The following is a 19,461-nucleotide window of genomic DNA, read 5'->3' on the forward strand; positions in this document are numbered from 1 at the left end:
ATATATGAACTGCACATATCACACATGTCCCACTGTCCCCCTGGGTTTCAATGATCAAATACAAGTTCAAGGATAAAATTATCAATAATTTCAAAATGGTAACAGCAGAGTATTAAATGAAGCATGGGCCCTTCTGAACCACACAACCACGGACCTGACCGATTGGTTCACACTCTACACATTATGAGCCCATAACTTGGAGGTGAAGTCCACTGAGGAATCCATTACCAACTGACAGTTACCCTGCCAACTTTTCACATTTCTGTTAAAACAGGCTTTCACCTTATCTCCTCATTTTCACTTTCAGGTGGAAATGTCGTCACCCACTCACATTGGACCTCTAGAAGATTGCCATAAAACCAAGGAGCGTTTTGGGCTATGCTAAGTGTATCCCTAGTTCCAAAGTTCTCTATGCCTTTAACAGCCTGACTTACTAACCAGAACATTCCCCAGCAGAGTGCAGTGAGAAGGAATGCATGTCCCATGAAGCCCTTGCTGGGCTTCTGGCTGCCTGTGCCTTGTTGAATTCTCATCAAGAGCAGGAGATTGCAAGTCCTAAGATGTTTAGCACAATTTTGGTAGAAATCGGAAGGTGGAAACCTTCTCCATCACTGACAACACGGCTTGCTCAGTTGATAATGGAACTACCGCTGCTGCCTGAGAAAGATTACCGTTAGCATTTTGGAAAAGGCAGTAGAATGACCTTTCTTTCTGAGAGCCAAGACCCAAAGTATCTGACAGCTTCACTGGATGGATTTTTTTTCCTTCTTTCTTCTTTCCACACCTGGGACTCAAGAGGCATTAAAAGCACTTTCAAGCCAAAGGAGCTATCCTCATCTCCGTGGAGCTTTTCACATCGCGTTCTACCACTTAGCAATTAATTAGATTATGACTGATTATTATTTACTTTTCCTGTCACTTCATTCTACCAACAGAAGCTTACGCCATCCTCCCAAAGAGCATTTCTGTTTATTAATAGGCTCCTCTTAACTTTTGGTGAATGTTAGATTTCAGTGAAACATGATGAATAGGATATAACACCAGCATTAATGTCAGTGTAAAGTAAGAAAGGTAAAATAGCTAAAAGATTATTTTTTGCTCCCTGCAAAAATTACCCCAGTATGGATGGCTGATTTTTTTGTCAGTTTTATTGAAGCATAATTTGTATACAGTAGAATTCACCAATTTATAATACACAATTTGGTGGGTTTTGACAACTGTTTATCACCACTGCAGCATGATACAGAACATTTCTTTGTTCTACCCACGCTATGCCACTTTGCAGTAAATACATGATTTCTGCCACTATTGTTCTGCCCTTTTAAGAAGTTCATATAAATGGATTTCTACAGCACGTACTCCTTTATGACTGGCCTCTTTCACTTGACCAGATACTTTTGAGCTTCACCCATGTTGTATGTCTTAGTTTATTCCTTCTTACTAATGAATAGCATCAATTATATGGTTATACCCCAATTTGTTTATCCATTTGCCTGTTGATGGAAATTTGATGTATTCCTAATTTGAAACTATTATGAGAAAGCTGCTATGAACATTTTTTGTACTAGCTTTTTTTTTTAAGATTTTATTTATTTATTTGAGAGACAGAGTGAACAAGTGAGAGAGAGAGAGTGCGTGTGCATGCACGCCCACAAATTGAGAAGGGAGGCAGAGGAAGAGTGAGAAGCAGACTCCTTGTTGAGCAGAGAGCCCGATGTGGGGCTCCATCCCAGAACCTTGGGATCACAACCTGAACCGAAGGCAGACGCTTAACTGACCTGAGCCACCCAGGCGCCCCTGTACTCGTTTTTGAAGGGATGTATGATTTTATTTCCTTTAGGCAAAACTCTAGGAGTAGAACTGCTGGGTCATATGGTAAGTGTATGTTTAACTTTATTAGAAGCTGCCATACTGTCTTCCAGTGCAGCTATAACATTTCTCATTCCCGCCAGCTATGTATGAAGTTGTTAACATTTCCCCACTGACACTTCTCATTGTCCGTCTGTTGGATGAAAACCATTCTGGTAGGTATGCAGAGGCATCTCCTGTTGGTATTTATTTGCATTTTCTTAATAATTCGTGATGTTGAGCATCCTTTTATAAGCTTATTGGTCATCTATGAAATGTCTGCACAAATTTTTGCCTCACTGTTTTTTCATTGAATTATCCTTTTATTCGGGAGTTTGTAAGAGTTTATACACACACAATACACACACACACACACACACAGACACACACACACACTCTGGATATATCATACAGTTTGCAAATATTTTATCTCAGCCAGTGCCTTGACATAGTGTTCCTGCAAGAATCTTTTGAAGAGCAAAAGTTTATAATTTTGGTGAAGTTTAATTTGTCCATTTTTCTTTTGTAGTTCTTACTTTTTATGTTCAATTAAAAAAAATCTTTGCCAACACAAGGTCACAAATATTTTCTCTTTTTTTTAAAAAAAATAGGTTTTTATTTACTCATATTTACTGTTTGAAGTGTCCATCATTCTTCTGTATGGATTCAAATAAAATATCATTTTCTTTCTAGCTGAAAAACTTTTGTTAATGTCTTCTCCTATGTATATCTGCTGGCAATGGATCCTCTCAGCTATTGTTAGTCTGGAAAAGTCTTTTATTTTACTTCATTTTTCAAAGTCTTTCTGCTGGGTACAGAGTTCTAGATCTATGTTGGTTTTGTTGTTGTTGTTGTTGTTGTTGTTTGTTTTTGTTTTTTTCTTTCAGGATCTTAAAGTTGCTGCTCCATTGTCTTCTGACATGCATGGTTACTTACAGGAAATCTGATGTCAGTCTAATCATGGCTGATCTGTATACATAATTGGCCTTTTCTCTCTGGCTGCTTTTAATTTTTTTCTTTATCATTGGTTTCCATAAATTTGAGTGTGATGTGTCTCAGCATGTTTTGTCTATTTGGGTCTCAGTGAGATTACTGGATCTGTGAGTATATAGTTTTCAACAAATTTGGACACGTTTTGGCCATTATTTCTTCAAATGGTTTTTCTGTTCCCTCTTCTCTCTCCACTCTTTCTGATAATCCAGTCAAACATAAAGTAGGGTCCCTTATATTGTACGACAACTTCCTAATGTTCTTACTCTTCTTAATCTCTTTTATCTCTCTGTGCTTCACTTTGGTTGTCTCTCTTGCTATTTTTCAAATTTACTACTCTTCTCCTGCAGTATGTAATCTGGTGTTAATCCCATTCAGTGTATTTTTGTTTTATATGTTCAATTTTTTCATCTCTAAATGTTTTGCTTGTATCTTTTATATCATTTCATTTCTCTCCTTATTAGTATAAGGTTTTTCTCTATGCTTCAAGATATGGATTATATTTATGATTAATATTTTTTAAGTTCTTATCTGTTAAATCTATCACCTGTCAATTCTGGAGCCCCCTTACTCTCCCCCTGGGTATTCATAGTATTTTGAGCTTCTTTGAATGCCTGATAATTTATTATTGAATAGTTGGCACTGTGTTTATGTTGGTTGGTTGTATTGGGAATAGCCTAAATGCAACAACTAGATTTTGTTGTATTCATTTACGTATTATTGGTATTTCTTCTGGGATGCAGTTAGGTACTTGAAATCATACTGATCAGTTTTAGAGTTCTGTTTAAGCTTTCTAAAGGTGAATCCAAAGAAGCTTTTAGTCTATAGCTAATTTGGCTCTACCACTAGGGAAATACCCTGAGGATTCTCCATGATAAGCTGTTTCTCTATTCTGAATATTTGGAATGAAAACTTATTTCTAGCCTGTGTGAGCTCTGGCTTTCTTCCCCCAACTTCTCTCTATTTTTTTCCCCTAATCTTGGGCAGTTTCCTCCCATGCATGCACAGATCAATACTTAGCCAAATACTCCAGGGAATCCCTTGGCAGAGCCTCTCTGCATCTCTTTTCTGGCCCCCAAATTCTAGCCACCTCGCCTTCTACAAACTCCAAACTCTGGTTCTTTAACTCAGCAAAGCTTGCTCAGTTCTGTTGAGCTTCTGCTCTTCAGCACTATGGACTGAACACTCTCATTAGATAAGTAAACTAGGACAGTCATAAAGCTTACTCCATTTGTTTTATTTTCCTCTGGTATCACTGATCTATGTTGCTTGTTTTCCAAAGTGTGGAAATTGGTTTTCATATGGTTTTCCTGTTTTCTAGTTATCTAAGTTAGGATGATAGATACTATCCCTGGTATTCCTTTACGTCAGAAGCATTAGTCTTGATATATCTGTTTTTACTGTAGGGAAAATTGTAACAGCAACAGTTGACCATACCTAATGGGAAAGCTACATTCCTGCAACTCAGGTATTTTTAACAGAAACTCAAGAGTATTAACCAAAGAGCCAGTTCATATTGATGAGTTTATAATTTGCTACAAATATTCAGAACTGATATATCTCTAGATATATCTCATGCCAAAGTTGCTGAGACATTGAAAGGAGGAAGGACTGAAATTTTCTCTAATTGCTCCTTTGCTTCCTTTCACTAAGATTATGATGCCAAGCTAGTTGTAGCACTTTATTTAAAATCAACATGTTATTCAAAGTGTCGCCTCTAATTTTTATTGACTATTTCCTTTTTTTTTTAAGTATTCATTAAGTATCACTTATGTGTAAAGCAGTATGTTAGCTACTGGAAGAACACAAGGGGATAAATTATACATAATTTCAACTACAAGGAACTTATGGCATACTATCACTTTAACATAAAGCAGAATAAAATGAGCCCTATCACAGAAATAGAGGATATTAATATGAGTATATAGAGAAGCGAATTATTACTCTGACTTAGAGACTGAATAGTTAACTTTTACCGAATATTTTCTTGACTAGGCATCTGAAGTGCCTCATATATATTATCACATTTAATTCTCAAGCATATTCTATGAGATGGATGCTATGAATATCTCCCTTTTACTCACAACAAAACTGAGACCCAGAGAGGGTAACTTGCTCACAAATCATGAATATATGGCAAATGCAGAATTTGAACTCAGACAATCAAACTCCAGTGTCCAAGTTCTCAAACACTAATTACAGTAGGAAAGAGTCCACAAATACTGCCATTGAGCTGAGCATAGAAAGATGAGTTTGATTTATGCAGATGGAAAGTAAGAGAAAATATTTCAAGCTTAGGAAACAGCATTAGCAAAAAAAAAAAAAAAGATGTAGTAAATATGTGTGATTACATGACTGAAGTTCAAGGAAGAGGAATATTGTGGGCATAATGTTGGAAAACTATCATGATGACCCTCAAATACCACACAAAAGAGAATCGATTTTCTTGGTAGTTCATAATTACACATTTATCCAGGTATTAGTTTCTATGGGGCCAATGTTTAATCCACCATGGATGCTGTTGCTACTGATAGGGTAGTCTGACTGCAGTTAGACTACATGCAGTGTATCCAGAAATGGTGGGTTCTCCATTGTAGTGTTAGATACGTAGTAGTCACACTGAGATGTAATCTATCCTGAATATGTCACAATGCTTCCCATAGCCTTTCTTATCTCAGTGTGGACTGTTCCCCAGGGGAATTAGGATCCAAACATATAAAGCCTACTGCTTTATTTTCATAATAAATCCATCATCTTTCCCTATTCTGTTTAATAGCTTTCAACCCACAAAAATAAGGGTGCTGACCTATGTATTTGCACACAGCACACTGTGGCTAGGCATGCAGCGGCTATATTTTGTCCATTATAACACATAGGTCTTTCTAAGCATTTGGTCATCAAGGTTTATAGTTACCCTGTGATAACTAGGGTCTGCTAGCAGCTGTGTATCACATGATCTGATGATCTGGTAGCGAATAGTTCCTGGACATTTCTTCCCAAATGATACCCTTTGTAACTGGAAAATGGGAGTCAAAAGATACTAGCACAATACTAGAATTTCTTTCAGCCATCAAAAATTAGTCTATTTCAACATCATATGGTATGGCTAAAATATTTCCCAGAGCAATGTCACTCAGGTTTGCGGGCTTCCATTCCATCTCAAGTTCCAAAAGCATGGGTAGTCTTGGCAACAATATAGATTCAGCATTTTGAATATCTGGTTATTCTAAGGGACCATATCATTCTCTTGCCTTCCTCATTAGAATGTATCTCTGACATGGACCAAGACAGTACGGGCATTTCAGGTTCTAAGGTTATTTTATATCATTTGGACACGGAGGCAGAATCAATCAATGCCAGCAATTGTCTCTCAAACAACATGTATCTTACAACATTATGTCTGTAAACTTTCTGATCCAAATCCCTACGGTCCCTGCTGGGAGTTGAGAATGGATTTTGCCAAAGTCTCCAGTCTGTGTTAAGTGGGACTTGCAGATACTTTAAAACTACTTCTGAGCCTGGATCATATGAACCCAAAGGCATGGATTAAGCCACTGTTTTTTGCAACTCAGACATAGCCTGATGCTGTTCAGGCCCCCATTGAAATACAGTCTTTATTCAGGCAGTCTTATGTCTAGGAGCTAGCAATATTCCCAAACATGGAATATGCATGTATAACCATCTGTTATTATTCAATGGTAAGCAGTGGGTCCTGCATCTGCCCAAACTTGCTCCTCCATTCTGCAGCATTCAAAACCAAGGACACCGCTCCTAGCTTAAGTCTCTCTCATAATTCATTTTATTAAAGATTCTTCAGAAAACTGTCATATTGTTCCACAAAATGAGACAACTCCTTCACACTACATCCCCTCGTTCCAATAGTATTTTGGTTTCTCCCTATCCCCTAACTCCTAGGCTACTTACCTGATTGGTGACCAAAGGCATAGAGATGTTATCTGTTGCAGCAGCATATTTTCCCCCTTGGTAGTGACTCTGAGGCCAGTGCCCATAATATTCTCCCTTAATGTCATCTTGGTTATAAAAAATAATAATAATAATCAAGATGAAAAATAATCAAGGGATTGAATGTTTACCTTGTTTCTCATTATTTTGTATTTCCCTAAGTATACAGTGAGCCAATTTCTCAGTAGTTCAGTTGATCACTTCTAACTTTCAGTGGCAACTTTGCCTCCCGTAGCTGATGGCAGTGCAGCTGCTGCTTCATACTATGGGTGACTTGGTAGCCATCCAACCGTCAAGAGCTTGTCATTCTTCCTTTTCCCAGACAATGCTTTCTCCATGTTTCAGTGAGTCAGGGATATTCTAGCAAACCCCACTTCAGATGCCAACTATATTGCAAGTCTTCCAGACCACCTCTGCCTCAATGATTTGCTGAGTCACTGAGCACAGACTCAGAAATTTTGTCATATTCATGGTTTGCAGTGAGTAATTATAGTGAAAGTATACTGTTTGACAATGGTGTCAACACGGACACACTTAGACTCCTAGTAATGATGTATGACAACACATGTACAGTATTGCCAATTAGGGAAACTCACCTGAACCTTGGTGGCCTGGGCTTTTATTGGTGGTCATTCAGGTAGGCAAGCAGTGTCTGCATAACTGATCACAACTACTCAAACTCTAGGCTCCCAGAATGAAAACAGGCATTCACCATAAATCATATTGTGAACATAAACTATTAGAGCAAACTGGTATTATGTGGCTCAAGGCCTCGGTCATACCAAAACATTCTTATTGGGCAGATTATTTCAAGGTCTTGGAGCTTATCTCCCAGAAACCAAACAAAGGCCAGTCTCTTGGGAATGTGTGGGCTTTGAGTAGTCTAGGCCTGTTGAGTTAACACTTTCCTACACACCTCTTAGTCAAACTGCTGAAAACTGAAGGTAAAGAAGAGATTTCTGAAAGCAATCAGAAAAAAATGACACACGCTATATAGGTGACAAGGATATGGATTACCTGTCTTCTCATCAGATACAATAGAAATCAGATCACAATGGAAGTGTACCTTTAAGAAGCTGAAAGACGGTAAAAATTGTCAACCAAAAACTCTGTATCTGATGAAATGATCTTTCAAAAAGGATGGTGAATAAAGGCATTTTTGGGGAAATGATAAATCTGATAAAATTTACCACAATTCAAAAAAAGAACTTCAGGCTGAAGGCTGAAGGAAAATTATACCAAATGGACACTTGAATATACAGAAAGGCAGTAAAGGCATTAAAAATGGTAAATATGAAGGTAACTATAAAAGACATGTTTCTTTTGAGTAAATAACCAACAAGGAAACCCTGTCACAGCCAGTCAACCGGTATTAAAGATTCAGTAACAGCAGCATTATTCCTCCCAGAAGACATTTACAAAGAATGAACGCAGAATTTCCAAGGAACTGATATACAGAAAAAGTTGAAATGTGGGCAATTATAAGTAACAGGAATGAACAACTAGTTTATCAACACCCCTACAGTACAACTTCCAATACTAGATTGAGCAGTAACCTGTGGGTAAGCCTTGAGGCAAATAAGTCCTCCTGACACCTGATGACTGGAAACAGGGCATCTCTCTTCACATAGAGTGTTTAGCAGACTGTATGGGAAAGGCCATATGTGACAAGTTGTACACACTGCGGTTAACCAATAAACTCTTCTTAATGGTAATTCAAGAGACTTTAATTAATGACAAATCCAATTCAAGCACAAAAAGCAGCTCTAGCCTAAATCATCCAGAACACAGCCAGTACTATAGGAACGGAAGTCATATACTCTCATAAAACACATACTCCAAAGTCTTTACAATTTTGCAAGAATTCTTTACACCTTTTTTCAGAGAAGGGGGCTTGCTTACTTTTATTTTACACAAAATTCTAACCGTGCTTGCCCAAAGCAGAGTAAAGCAATAAATCAGAAGGAGGAACAGTACCATTAGTAGCTGATACTTGCTGGGGAAAAATAGTTGTTCAGAGCCTGCATAAAGAAGATGTCAGAAAAATAATGGTGAAATATTCAAATTTAAGAATTCAAACAAAAAATAAGACTATTTAGAGGGAATAATATATTTTACGTTTAAAGAAAATGCTGAAATATCAAAGAATGAAGAAAACTTGTGGCTTAATATTTCAGTTTCTGAAATTAAAGTCAAGTGTGATGTATTTGAGAAAATAAATGCTTTACTTGTGATAAATATTGCATTTAAATGTATAAGCTTCAGTTACTTAGAGAATGTACTCATAGGCATTCTCCCAAAGCCAGATGATCCTGTGCCACTTTAATTACACAAATGACCACCTGGCTCACACATGACACATGCATGCAGGCATATGGCACATACGCTCAGAAAAATTCATTGACTCACAAACCATGATAAGGAAATTTATTCTCAAGTTGCAAATACCAATTATTTTCTGGCTCATTAAAAAAAAAGTTCCCCTTTCATAAAACTATGTCAAATATATCTTTGCATCACATATCCAAGAAAATATGGCAAATGGCAAATATTCTGCAGTTAGAAAGAGATAAGATATTGAATTTTTAAAGAAACTGAGAATTTTTAACACTAAGAAACTCACTGATCGTTTCTGTTTTCATGGCAAAAGAAAAATATACCAGGCAACTCCGACCATTAGAGAAATACTAATAGTTGATAGGTTACAAATCTGTTAACAGCTCTTTTACCATGACACATGAGGATACACACAGAAGTTTATTATTGAAAGATCACTAACTGCTTACAACTAGGCCCAGAAATAAACATTTGCATATATGGTCAAATGATTTTTGACAAGCATGTCAAAACCATTCAGTGGGAGAAAAGGCAGTCTTTTTAACAAACGATGCTGGAAAACTGGATGTTCACATGTAAAAGAAAGAAGTTAGCCCTTACCTAACCCATATACAAAAATTAACTCAAAATAGATCAAAGACCTAAACATAAGTGCTACAACTATAAAACTCTTAGAAGAAAAATAAGGCAAAAACTTATTTGCCTTATTGGATTTAGCAATGGAGTGAATTTAGCAATGATTTCCTGGATACAATAGTGAAGGCTCAGGCAACAAAAGAAAAAAAAATAAACAGGATTTCATGAAAATTTCAAAATTGTGTGCATTCAAAGGGCACTATCAACAGAGTGAAAGAGTAACCCACAGAATGAGAGAAAATAGTTGCATGTCACATATCTGATATGGGGTTAATAACTAGAATGTATAGAGAACTCCTAAAAATCACCAAGGAAAAAAACAAACAATCCAATTCAAAAATGGGCAAAGGACTTACCTAGATAGTTCTCTGAAAACATATAAACGGCCAATAAGCACATGAAAAAGATGCTCAAATCACTGTTAGGGGAATCAAATCGAAACCACAATGAGATTCCACACCGCAACTATTAGCATGGCTACTCAAAAATCAATACGTAAATAACAAGTGTTGGCAAGGATTAGAGAAATTAGAACCCTTGGTGGTGGGTAAATCATCACCAAAAGAAGAATAACATATGATTCCACTTATATGAGGTACCTAGAGTAGTCAGATTATAGAAATATAAAGTAAAATGGCTAGGGAGAGGAAGGAATAGGGAGTTACTGTTTATGGGTACAGAGTTTAGTTTTGCCTGACGAGGAAAGTTCTGTAGATGAATGGTGGTGGTGATTCCACAACAATAAAAATGTATTTCATACCACCGCACTTGAAAAGGATCACAATGGTAAATTTTATGATATGTGTATGTAACAACCAAAAGAATGGAACAAAATGCAAAGCTTACTGTCCAAAAATATCTGTGACCCAAATTCAGCCAGAAAGCTGCATATTTACCATCTTATTTAAGTAATTATTTACTTGTAATTAGGCTCCAGATGCTCTCTTTCCCCACTCTAAGTTCTTACAAACTTTTTGTCTCTCACCTCTCCACCCTTTGCACAAAGTTCCCCTGGTCGTGTGACAGGAAGCGGTTTCTTCACATAATGAAAAATGTCCTAGGAATTCAGCCCTCCTTTGTGTAACAAGACAGATTCAACACTGGCTTTTAATGGAGGTGGGGGTTGCTGTGTAGGCCCCCAGAGCAGCCCTTGAAAGCCTCGCAATACCAGAAATGCCCGTCTCAGTCCATCTGTCAGACATAAATCATGCACAAGATAGACTGAAAAGTAAATTGAAGTATTCACTTCCTCACAGGCAAAGTGTATAGGAAGCCAAAGAAAACCAAGTCACATCTCAGCCTTGCTATTCAGAGTTTCTGGGCTTCCATGTCCATTTCTTGTTAAGCAAAAATGTTAATGCAGAGACATAAATGCACAGTACAGGTAAGATCTGAGCAAAGCAGAAGTTTCAAGTTCAATTCCTATTCTTCCTCATGAATTTAGAATGCTCTGCATTCTGGACCTCCACTGGTAAACGCAGAGAAGTTATCCAATAAAGTAGATTAATGGAAACTGGGAAAAGTTGGGGAGGAAAAAGAAAAAATGCAAACAAATTTATAAAACTTTATAGTACTTTGAATTTACACCCATTTCTGACCACAGGTGAAATTATTATAGGGAAATATGCCCTTTGCTGTCTTTAAAAGTACATCATACTAAACTGAATAGCAATTCACAAACTAAGAAATACAGTAGCCAATAAACTTGAAAAATGATGCAACTTTATCTGTAATAAGAAATATACCAAAAAAATGTATCACATTTCATCTTTCAAATTTGTTTAATGATAATCATCAATTCTGGTAAGAACACAGAAAAACAGATATTATCACACACTACCAGGGAAGAGGGCAATTTATACTCCTGATTGTAGGGCAATTTGTAGTAGATAAGAAGACCCTTGGAAATGCTCTATTCATTGACCCAGTAGATCTCCTTCTAAAAATTTAACCTACGAGATTATTCTATAATATGCCCAGAGATTGATTTAAATAAAAAGGGGAAAAATAAAAGCATATAGGGAATTTGAATAATAGAGTATAGATAAACTTCTACATGATGGGAAGATAGAAAAAAATCAAATGCATCAATATCTTGTGCATAGTTAATTTATTTGGAATGGGGCATTGTTTCTGAAAAAAATGTACCTAAACTAAAATTAAATGAAAACATATCATAACCAATTCTTATACTGGTGATCTTTCAGCAAAAAATAATAAAAAAACCAGGGCACCTGGGTGGCTCAGTCAGTTAAACCTCTGCCTTCGGCTCAGGTCATGATCCTGGGGTCCTAGGATTGAGTCCCGCGTTGGGCTCTCTGCTTTGCAGGGAGTCTGCTTCTCCCTCTCCCTCTGCCCACTCCCACTCTTTCTCTCACTCTCAAATAAATAAATAAAAACCTTTAAAAATAATCAAAAACCAAACAAACCCCCAAAATATCCATCAGTTGCTTAGGTTGTTATAAAATCATGATTTGAAAACAAAGTTTACTCTAGCATTGTTATGAGCTGAATTGTGTCCCCCAAATTAATATGTCGAAGCCCTAACTCCTAGTACCTTAGAATATGGCTGTACTTGGAGACAGGGCCTTTAAAAAGGCAATTAAAAGGCTATTAAGAACAGCCCTAACCCAATCCAACTGGTGTCCTTATAAGAGGTTAGGACACACAGAGAAACGCTAAGGATGCCAATGTACAGAGGAAAGACCATGTGAAGACACAGCAAGAAGGTGTCCGTTTGCAAGCCAAGCAGAGAGGCCTCAGGAGAAACCAATTCTGCTGACACTCAGCCTTTGACTTTTAGTCTCCAGAGCTGTGAGAAAATAAATTTCTGTGTTTAAGCCACCCAGTCTGTGGCATTTTGTTATGGCAGCCCTAGCAAGTTAATACGAGGATGATTAGACCTCTCCATAGTTCAGGGGAAGTTTGAATCATTGAAAATATGTAAGCATAACTTTTAAAGTTGAAAAATACTTTATAATTATGACTGTCAATCTATCTACAGTGAAGGGCCATTTTTTTAAACATTTCAAATCTCTTGCAGACCGATACTTCGTAAAATATAAAATCACATGCTCTGATGTTGCAGCAATGTCAAATTGCTATAAAAGTTGCTCAACATTCTCAAAATCTGTACTAAGGTTTTCAAACAAATAGAACACAGACCTACTGTTCCATGGACCACACTTCTGAGTAAAATTGGCTTAAAGTTCATCTTGTCCAACCCCTTCAATTTATAGCTAAGAAAACTGAGGTCCTGGAAGTTTAACAACCTCCACAGTATCCGGAAGCTTGTTAGATTTCCCTACAGGAATCATGTTTCATTCAACCTTAAATAAGTCACCAAAATCTTCAATCCATTTCCTTTCTAGCTATGCTAATATCAGCCTGATCTCTCCCAGTTTTTCCTCTGAGAGGTGTATGTCCACTCCTGACATCACCAATGCTTACGAAAATGGAGTCATTTAATTATCTTGTTCAGAAATTCTACCCCTTCTCTCAATAAATTACTTTTGTCACCTGTAAGAGACTCTTGCCTTCTGTACAGACACCTTGCTTTCATGTTCTTGAAACACATCTTATTATCAATCCTCTTGTGCAATCTTCCCTTCATTTTCCACCGTTGATTTGCCTGAGCTTTTGTACACTCTCTAAATTTATTCTGTAATCTCTTCCAGCCTCTTCTATCCCGAATGTTTTATATCTTGCATATGTCCCTTACTCACCCTTGATTACTCTCAGCTCTGCTCCCCTCATTTACATGGTGTCTATAAAGCCTGTATTGTATTTATCATTCAATGGTTTGAATAGCCCCCAAGCATATATTAATTTTTGTTTGAATGCTTGCCATTTCCCTCTGCATCATTTACTTCCATCAACATGTCTTATTTGTTCTCAATCATCACACCCTGTATTATTCAAAATATTGATTAGAAGTTTTTAAAATATTCCTAAGGACTGTTTATTCATAACCTTAAAATTACCTCCATTTCTCTCTATCTCTTTTTTTTTTTAATTATCTCCATTTCTTGCTTGTGAGTAATGACGGTACCTACCACATTTTTTCCAGTAGTTTTGTAGCTGACCAGTTGTATGATGTTAAGCTAGTCATTTAAATTCCATAGGCCTTTTCCCCTATCTGTTATATCAAATGGTTGAACTAAATATTTTACAGGTCCCATCTGGCAATAACATTCTAAATTCTAAATGTTTACTGTGTCATTCATCTATCTCTGAAAGAGATAGTAATCAATCATAACTTTTAGAAAATTCTATTGTTTCTCCAGCCATCTGATTCTACCCATCTTTCAAGGTCAATATCAGATCTCATAGCTCCATTAAGTCATGCCTAATTATTCTAGCCACAGTTACCTTTCCATATTATAATTATAACTCAGAGAGTCGTGCCTTGTATTGATTATTTGGCTCTTAAATAGCAATTGAAAAACATACGTAAGTTTACTATTATCTCAGTGAATACTCTTTGATGGCAGTCACTATGAAGTGTGTGTGTGTGTGTATTATTAATATAAAATATATATATAATAATATACAGTATTAGTATATACTACAGTTATATACTACAGTATATAGTATTAGTAGCATGTTAATATATTATTACCGTAATATAACATGTAGTAATAATATATAATACTTATATGTATAACATAAATATGTATTATATAAATATGTATTATATAAATATATATAATATATATTATATATATATTAGGTTAAAACATATGAAATTGCCCTTTTTTGTAACTTAAAAAATGACGGAACATCAACAACTTCATGTTTTCAATCTAATATATAAATTTAGTTAATTAAAATTCCATAGAGCACCTACAACTTGATATTGTGCTGACTAATGCTATGTACGGCATCTCATTTAATAGTGAAAACACTCTATGAGCTAAAGATCGTTGCTTCCATTTTACAAACAAGGTAACTAAAGGGTGTAAATATTCTCCAAAATCACATAGTTGAAAATAGTTAGAACCAGGAGTTACAGTCAGGTCTGCCTGACTCTAGAGTTCTTTCTCAAATTTCCCAGAACATAGCGCAGAACGGGTAAATATTGATTTCCAGCTTTGAGAATTGCAATTGTAAAAACAAACAAACAAACAAAGTCAGACAAACAGAAAAAGAAACTATGCCATTTAGTGCTATACAATAGACAGCAAACATTTACAAGGTAAGTTGGTGATTTGGTTCCGATGGACTCTCTAAAATGGCTAAGCTTTTAACTAAGCCAATATCTACTTTCCTACTGCTAAAGACCTTGAAAGAAATAAAATTCAGTACCTCCCCTTCCAAATGGTTAAATAATTGTTACATTATTCTATAATACAGTATATAGCCATTTAGAAAATAAGCTGGTAGTTCCGTAAGCACTAATATAGAAGGATATAGATGATACATTGATGAGTGAGGAAGGAATGTTGTTGAAGAACAAAATTATAATATTCCATATAAGGTTTAGAAAATCTATAAGTGTGCCTTTGTGGTAACATGAGAATAGATACATTTAATTATATATTTGGGTGTACAAAAAATAATATTTGGAAGGATGTATAAAGTGTTCAGCAAATGGTGCTTGTCTCTGTAAAATTAAAGTAGAAATAAAACGTAAAAGGCAAAGAAGTTTTCTACTTTTACTTTTTATTCTTCTAGATTTTTTGCATTTTTTTAGACAATTCTGCTCTTTTGTCTAATAGGAAAAAAAAAGAGGAACATTGAATTGATCATCCATTTTAATGAAACTACCTTCCCTATTAGGAACGTAGTTATATGGTTCATGTAAGTTCCTCGTGTTGTAAAAAGTTCATGTTCTAACACTGACTGTAACACAGAAGACGACACTTGGCCATGTCTCTTTATTTCATGTGTCATATTTCTCATTCCTATCGTGATCACCGTCTTTCCCCATTGAACAACCAACAGTAATTGCAATGTCCCACATGGCCAAGAATGGGCAGCCTGAAAGAAACCCATGAAAAATCCTACCTAGCGCTCACCTGGGAGCAAGATTACCTTTACTACAGAGTGAGCATTGATCCATCCTAGGGTTTTAAAGATAATTCCTCATAACTACATTCTCTTATATCTTTTAATAATTTATTTCTTTTAAAAATTCCTATGATATTTATATTTATGGTATCAACCATTTTGTGGTCCTAATAAAGCATACAACAGGTTGTCCTGAACAGATAAGTAGGATCAATAACAATTCCCATGTAAACTGTCTCCCACACTATCTAAAAATGTTCAGTCTGTTATCATAATAAATGAAATTTCACCAATTAGGGATGCTTAGCTGCTGATAAGGGACATCTTATAAAGAGAATATGACTTTGAGAACCAGAGAACTCTCGGACATGTGTGTGCAGTTACCTCATTCAGATGAACATTCTCAAAAGACCGAGCTGGAGGGGGGTTGTTGGCAACAGGTGAGAGGTACAGGGCCATGTGACTGAGGGTGTGCTTCTTGGGAAGGCCCTACAAAGGACTGAGCAAGGCAAAATAAGCACAGAATGTTGTACTTTCAGTCAGTGTAGTCATGGCCAGATCCAGCATTCTCCCCCCTTAAGGCAAGGAGGCCATGCTGTACCCTTTATCAGTCAGTCACCAGCATCAGGTGAAGAGGATATAAATTCCAGAATCCTCTGGGCTACGGGGCAGACAGTTCCCCAGAGAAGGTTAGCTGGTGTTAACCACTAGTCTGGGCGCTCGAAGCAGCAGGGGGTATGTGCAAACTGACGGAAAATGGGATCTGGACCCTCTGCCTAAAACATCTGCCAGAGCCTTGATGAAGAAGAGGGAGGTACAAAATAGGGGTAATTATGGATTTGGGCACTAAAGAAAGCAAAAGGCAGAGACTGGACTAGGTTTTCTTCTCCTCATTAAGGGGTCACTGAAGGGTAAGGCAAAAGAGGTCAGGAAGAGGGAAAAGAGTTAAAGCAGAGTTTAGAGAGTTCTAAATAGAGATTGTTACTCATTTCTTAGTTAATTAAAAATGTAAATATAGAACTTCATTCTGCCACTGACTGAATTAGTTTTTTTTTCCTTTTAGAACTTAAAGCGCTAAAGATTATTACACACCTTCTGCCACCTATTTTGCAAGCACCACCTTGAAAAACAACCTACAGCAGCATCTGGGTAGTTAGGATTCACTAGACACCCCATGTTCCTTATCTCTAGGACTCTACCAGAGAGAAGGGAACAGGCCCACAATTTATGGTCTTCAACTCACAGATGTGAAAAGACCCTCCTTGATTAATGTGACATCATAAAGCACCACCTGGAAAGAACACCTCAGCCCACTAAAACCTGAAAAATATCTTTTCCAGAAATATACTCACTCCTTTCAGACCCTGTGCTTTTCAGAATGATGTCAACTTATAACAGCTTCTTGACATTAATTACCACGCTATCCCATAAGTTTAGCTCTCTGTGAAGCAGGCTGAAGCTGTCAGGGAGGGTCACATATTTAATATCCACTTACCTTGACACCGAAGTAATTCGAAAAATGCTCACTTTCAGCTCCTCATTCCTTTTCAAACATTAGAAGGCAGGTGACCCACCAACCAATCCGCAAATCTTGATTAATTCCTTCCACTTAGCATATCCCAATTTCTGCCAAGGTATGTGGTCTGCAGATTGACAGCCTCATTAAGAGCTTATTCAAGTGTTTGATTATACTGCTTTGGAAGTTCCTTGAGACCTCAGAGTCTGAGGAGTAGAATGTCCCTCCCCCTGCCCATTGTAGCGCAATAGCCTGTATGATACCCACAGGCAAAGAGATTTCAGATTTCAGGACAGTCAGTCCCTGCACTGAAGTTCTAGAAGCAGTGGTTTCTGCTCTTAAGCTTCCTCTTCAATAGCACCTGGGTGTCTACCCAGTGTTACCTCTCCACCAGGGCTGGGTAGAGTAGAACTCCAAGGATAGGCCCGAGAAGGGACCGTGTGCTCAGAATCTTATCTAGAACCATCTTCCAAGCATGTACGTATTAATCAAAGCCAAAGATCAAAGACAGAGTTTAAATGTAACTCAATTGGTTACGAATTTCAAAATAGGGTAAATGAGGAAAGAGGGCTATGAGAGAAGCACTATATTCTTATTTACAACACATACCTTGCATTCCACCTACAAGCTTCCTTTTTAGTAGGTAACAGAAAATGACAGCAATAATTTAACACTGCCAAAATAAAGTTGCCGTCCCCCTCCTAAGTAGTTTGGGTCCCCCTGTGTTTCTTTTGGGTCAGTTATTAGAAATTGGTAGAGTTTTTCCAATGAAACTATGTCAGTGTGTTAGTTAAGGTCTCAAAACAACTTGCCTTCATCAATTTAACCATATCATTATAAATGCTATCAAGCTTTGGAGGTACAAGCTTCAATTCCAGCAACAGATTATTACCCACATTTTCATATTTAAACAAACAAAAGTTGAGATATAAAGAAGCAATTTTCCCAAACTCATACAGTTAAAAAAAAGACTGAGCTGACATTGAAATAGTCTGTCTGATCCCCTAGCAGAACTCATAACCACCATTCTCTACTCTCTACTCTCTTTTGGAATCCCAGGACTATCCTACCAACAGGGTTAGAGAGTCCACCACATACAATGATGTTCAGTGAGAAATGAATTAGATTTCCAAATCAAAATGCCCAAACCTCGGTTTCTCTGATGCCAGCCCGAGCCTGAGAACAAAACCTCGATTCCAAATTCCTCACGGCTCAAAGCCTCCCAGCTCACCTCAATAGCCACCTCTTTCCAGAAGCCTTTCCTAACCCCCTGCTTATCAGACTGGGTAGTGGGGTCTACCTTCATGCTCCAGAGCGCTCTGGACTAAACTCTGTTGCCACACTCACCTCTCTGTACTGTGATCATCTCTCCCCTTTTTTGTCTCTTTCATTGGACTGTGTGCTTCCTGATGGCAGGGGTTGTATGCTGTCTGTCACTCAATCCCCAGGGACTGGTGCCAGTAACATACCACCTGTAATTGACTGGTATGAACAGGAGTGACGGTTCCGAAGATATTGGGGAAATTAGTAGTTGAGACACTAGAATCTCCTAGAAAGAGTTTCCCCTAGGGACACCACTTGGTCCTAGAGAGGCAGGCCCTCCTTTTCTGCTCAACCTCAAAGATCAGTCTATATCATTCCTATCAGTATCCCTACCCTATCAGGGTTTCTCTGGTCCCCTATAGGCCCCTGTGGAAGGGTTACTGCAGCAGAGGAAGAAAGAGTAGGGGATGGCACACTGTCTCTTAAATGCCTCCATGTCATTTGTTAGAATTAGTCAGATGACCCTGCTTAGGCACCGAGGGAGCTGGGAAGTCTAGTCCTCCCAAGTGCCCACAAAGGAGAGAAGAGCTGGAAATGCATATGCGCTAATAAAGCCCACCACAATTCAGAACTTGGACCTCTTCCTGCTTTGTTCCTTTTGAGCGTGCAACCTAATCTTTACATGATTTTGCAGAAAGCTAGGTAGCTATTAGCCAAAGAAAAACTCACTGATTATTCAGAGGACAACTTAGGAGCAACATCTATCTACCTCTCTTCCTTCTTCTTTTTTTTTTTTTTTAAGATTTTATTTATTTATTCGACAGAGATAGAGACAGCCAGCGAGAGAGGGAACACAAGCAGGGGGAGTGGGAGAGGAAGAAGCAGGCTCATAGCGG

This window comes from Ailuropoda melanoleuca, chromosome 17, assembly GCF_002007445.2.
Source record: "Ailuropoda melanoleuca isolate Jingjing chromosome 17, ASM200744v2, whole genome shotgun sequence".
NCBI lineage: Eukaryota > Metazoa > Chordata > Mammalia > Carnivora > Ursidae > Ailuropoda > Ailuropoda melanoleuca.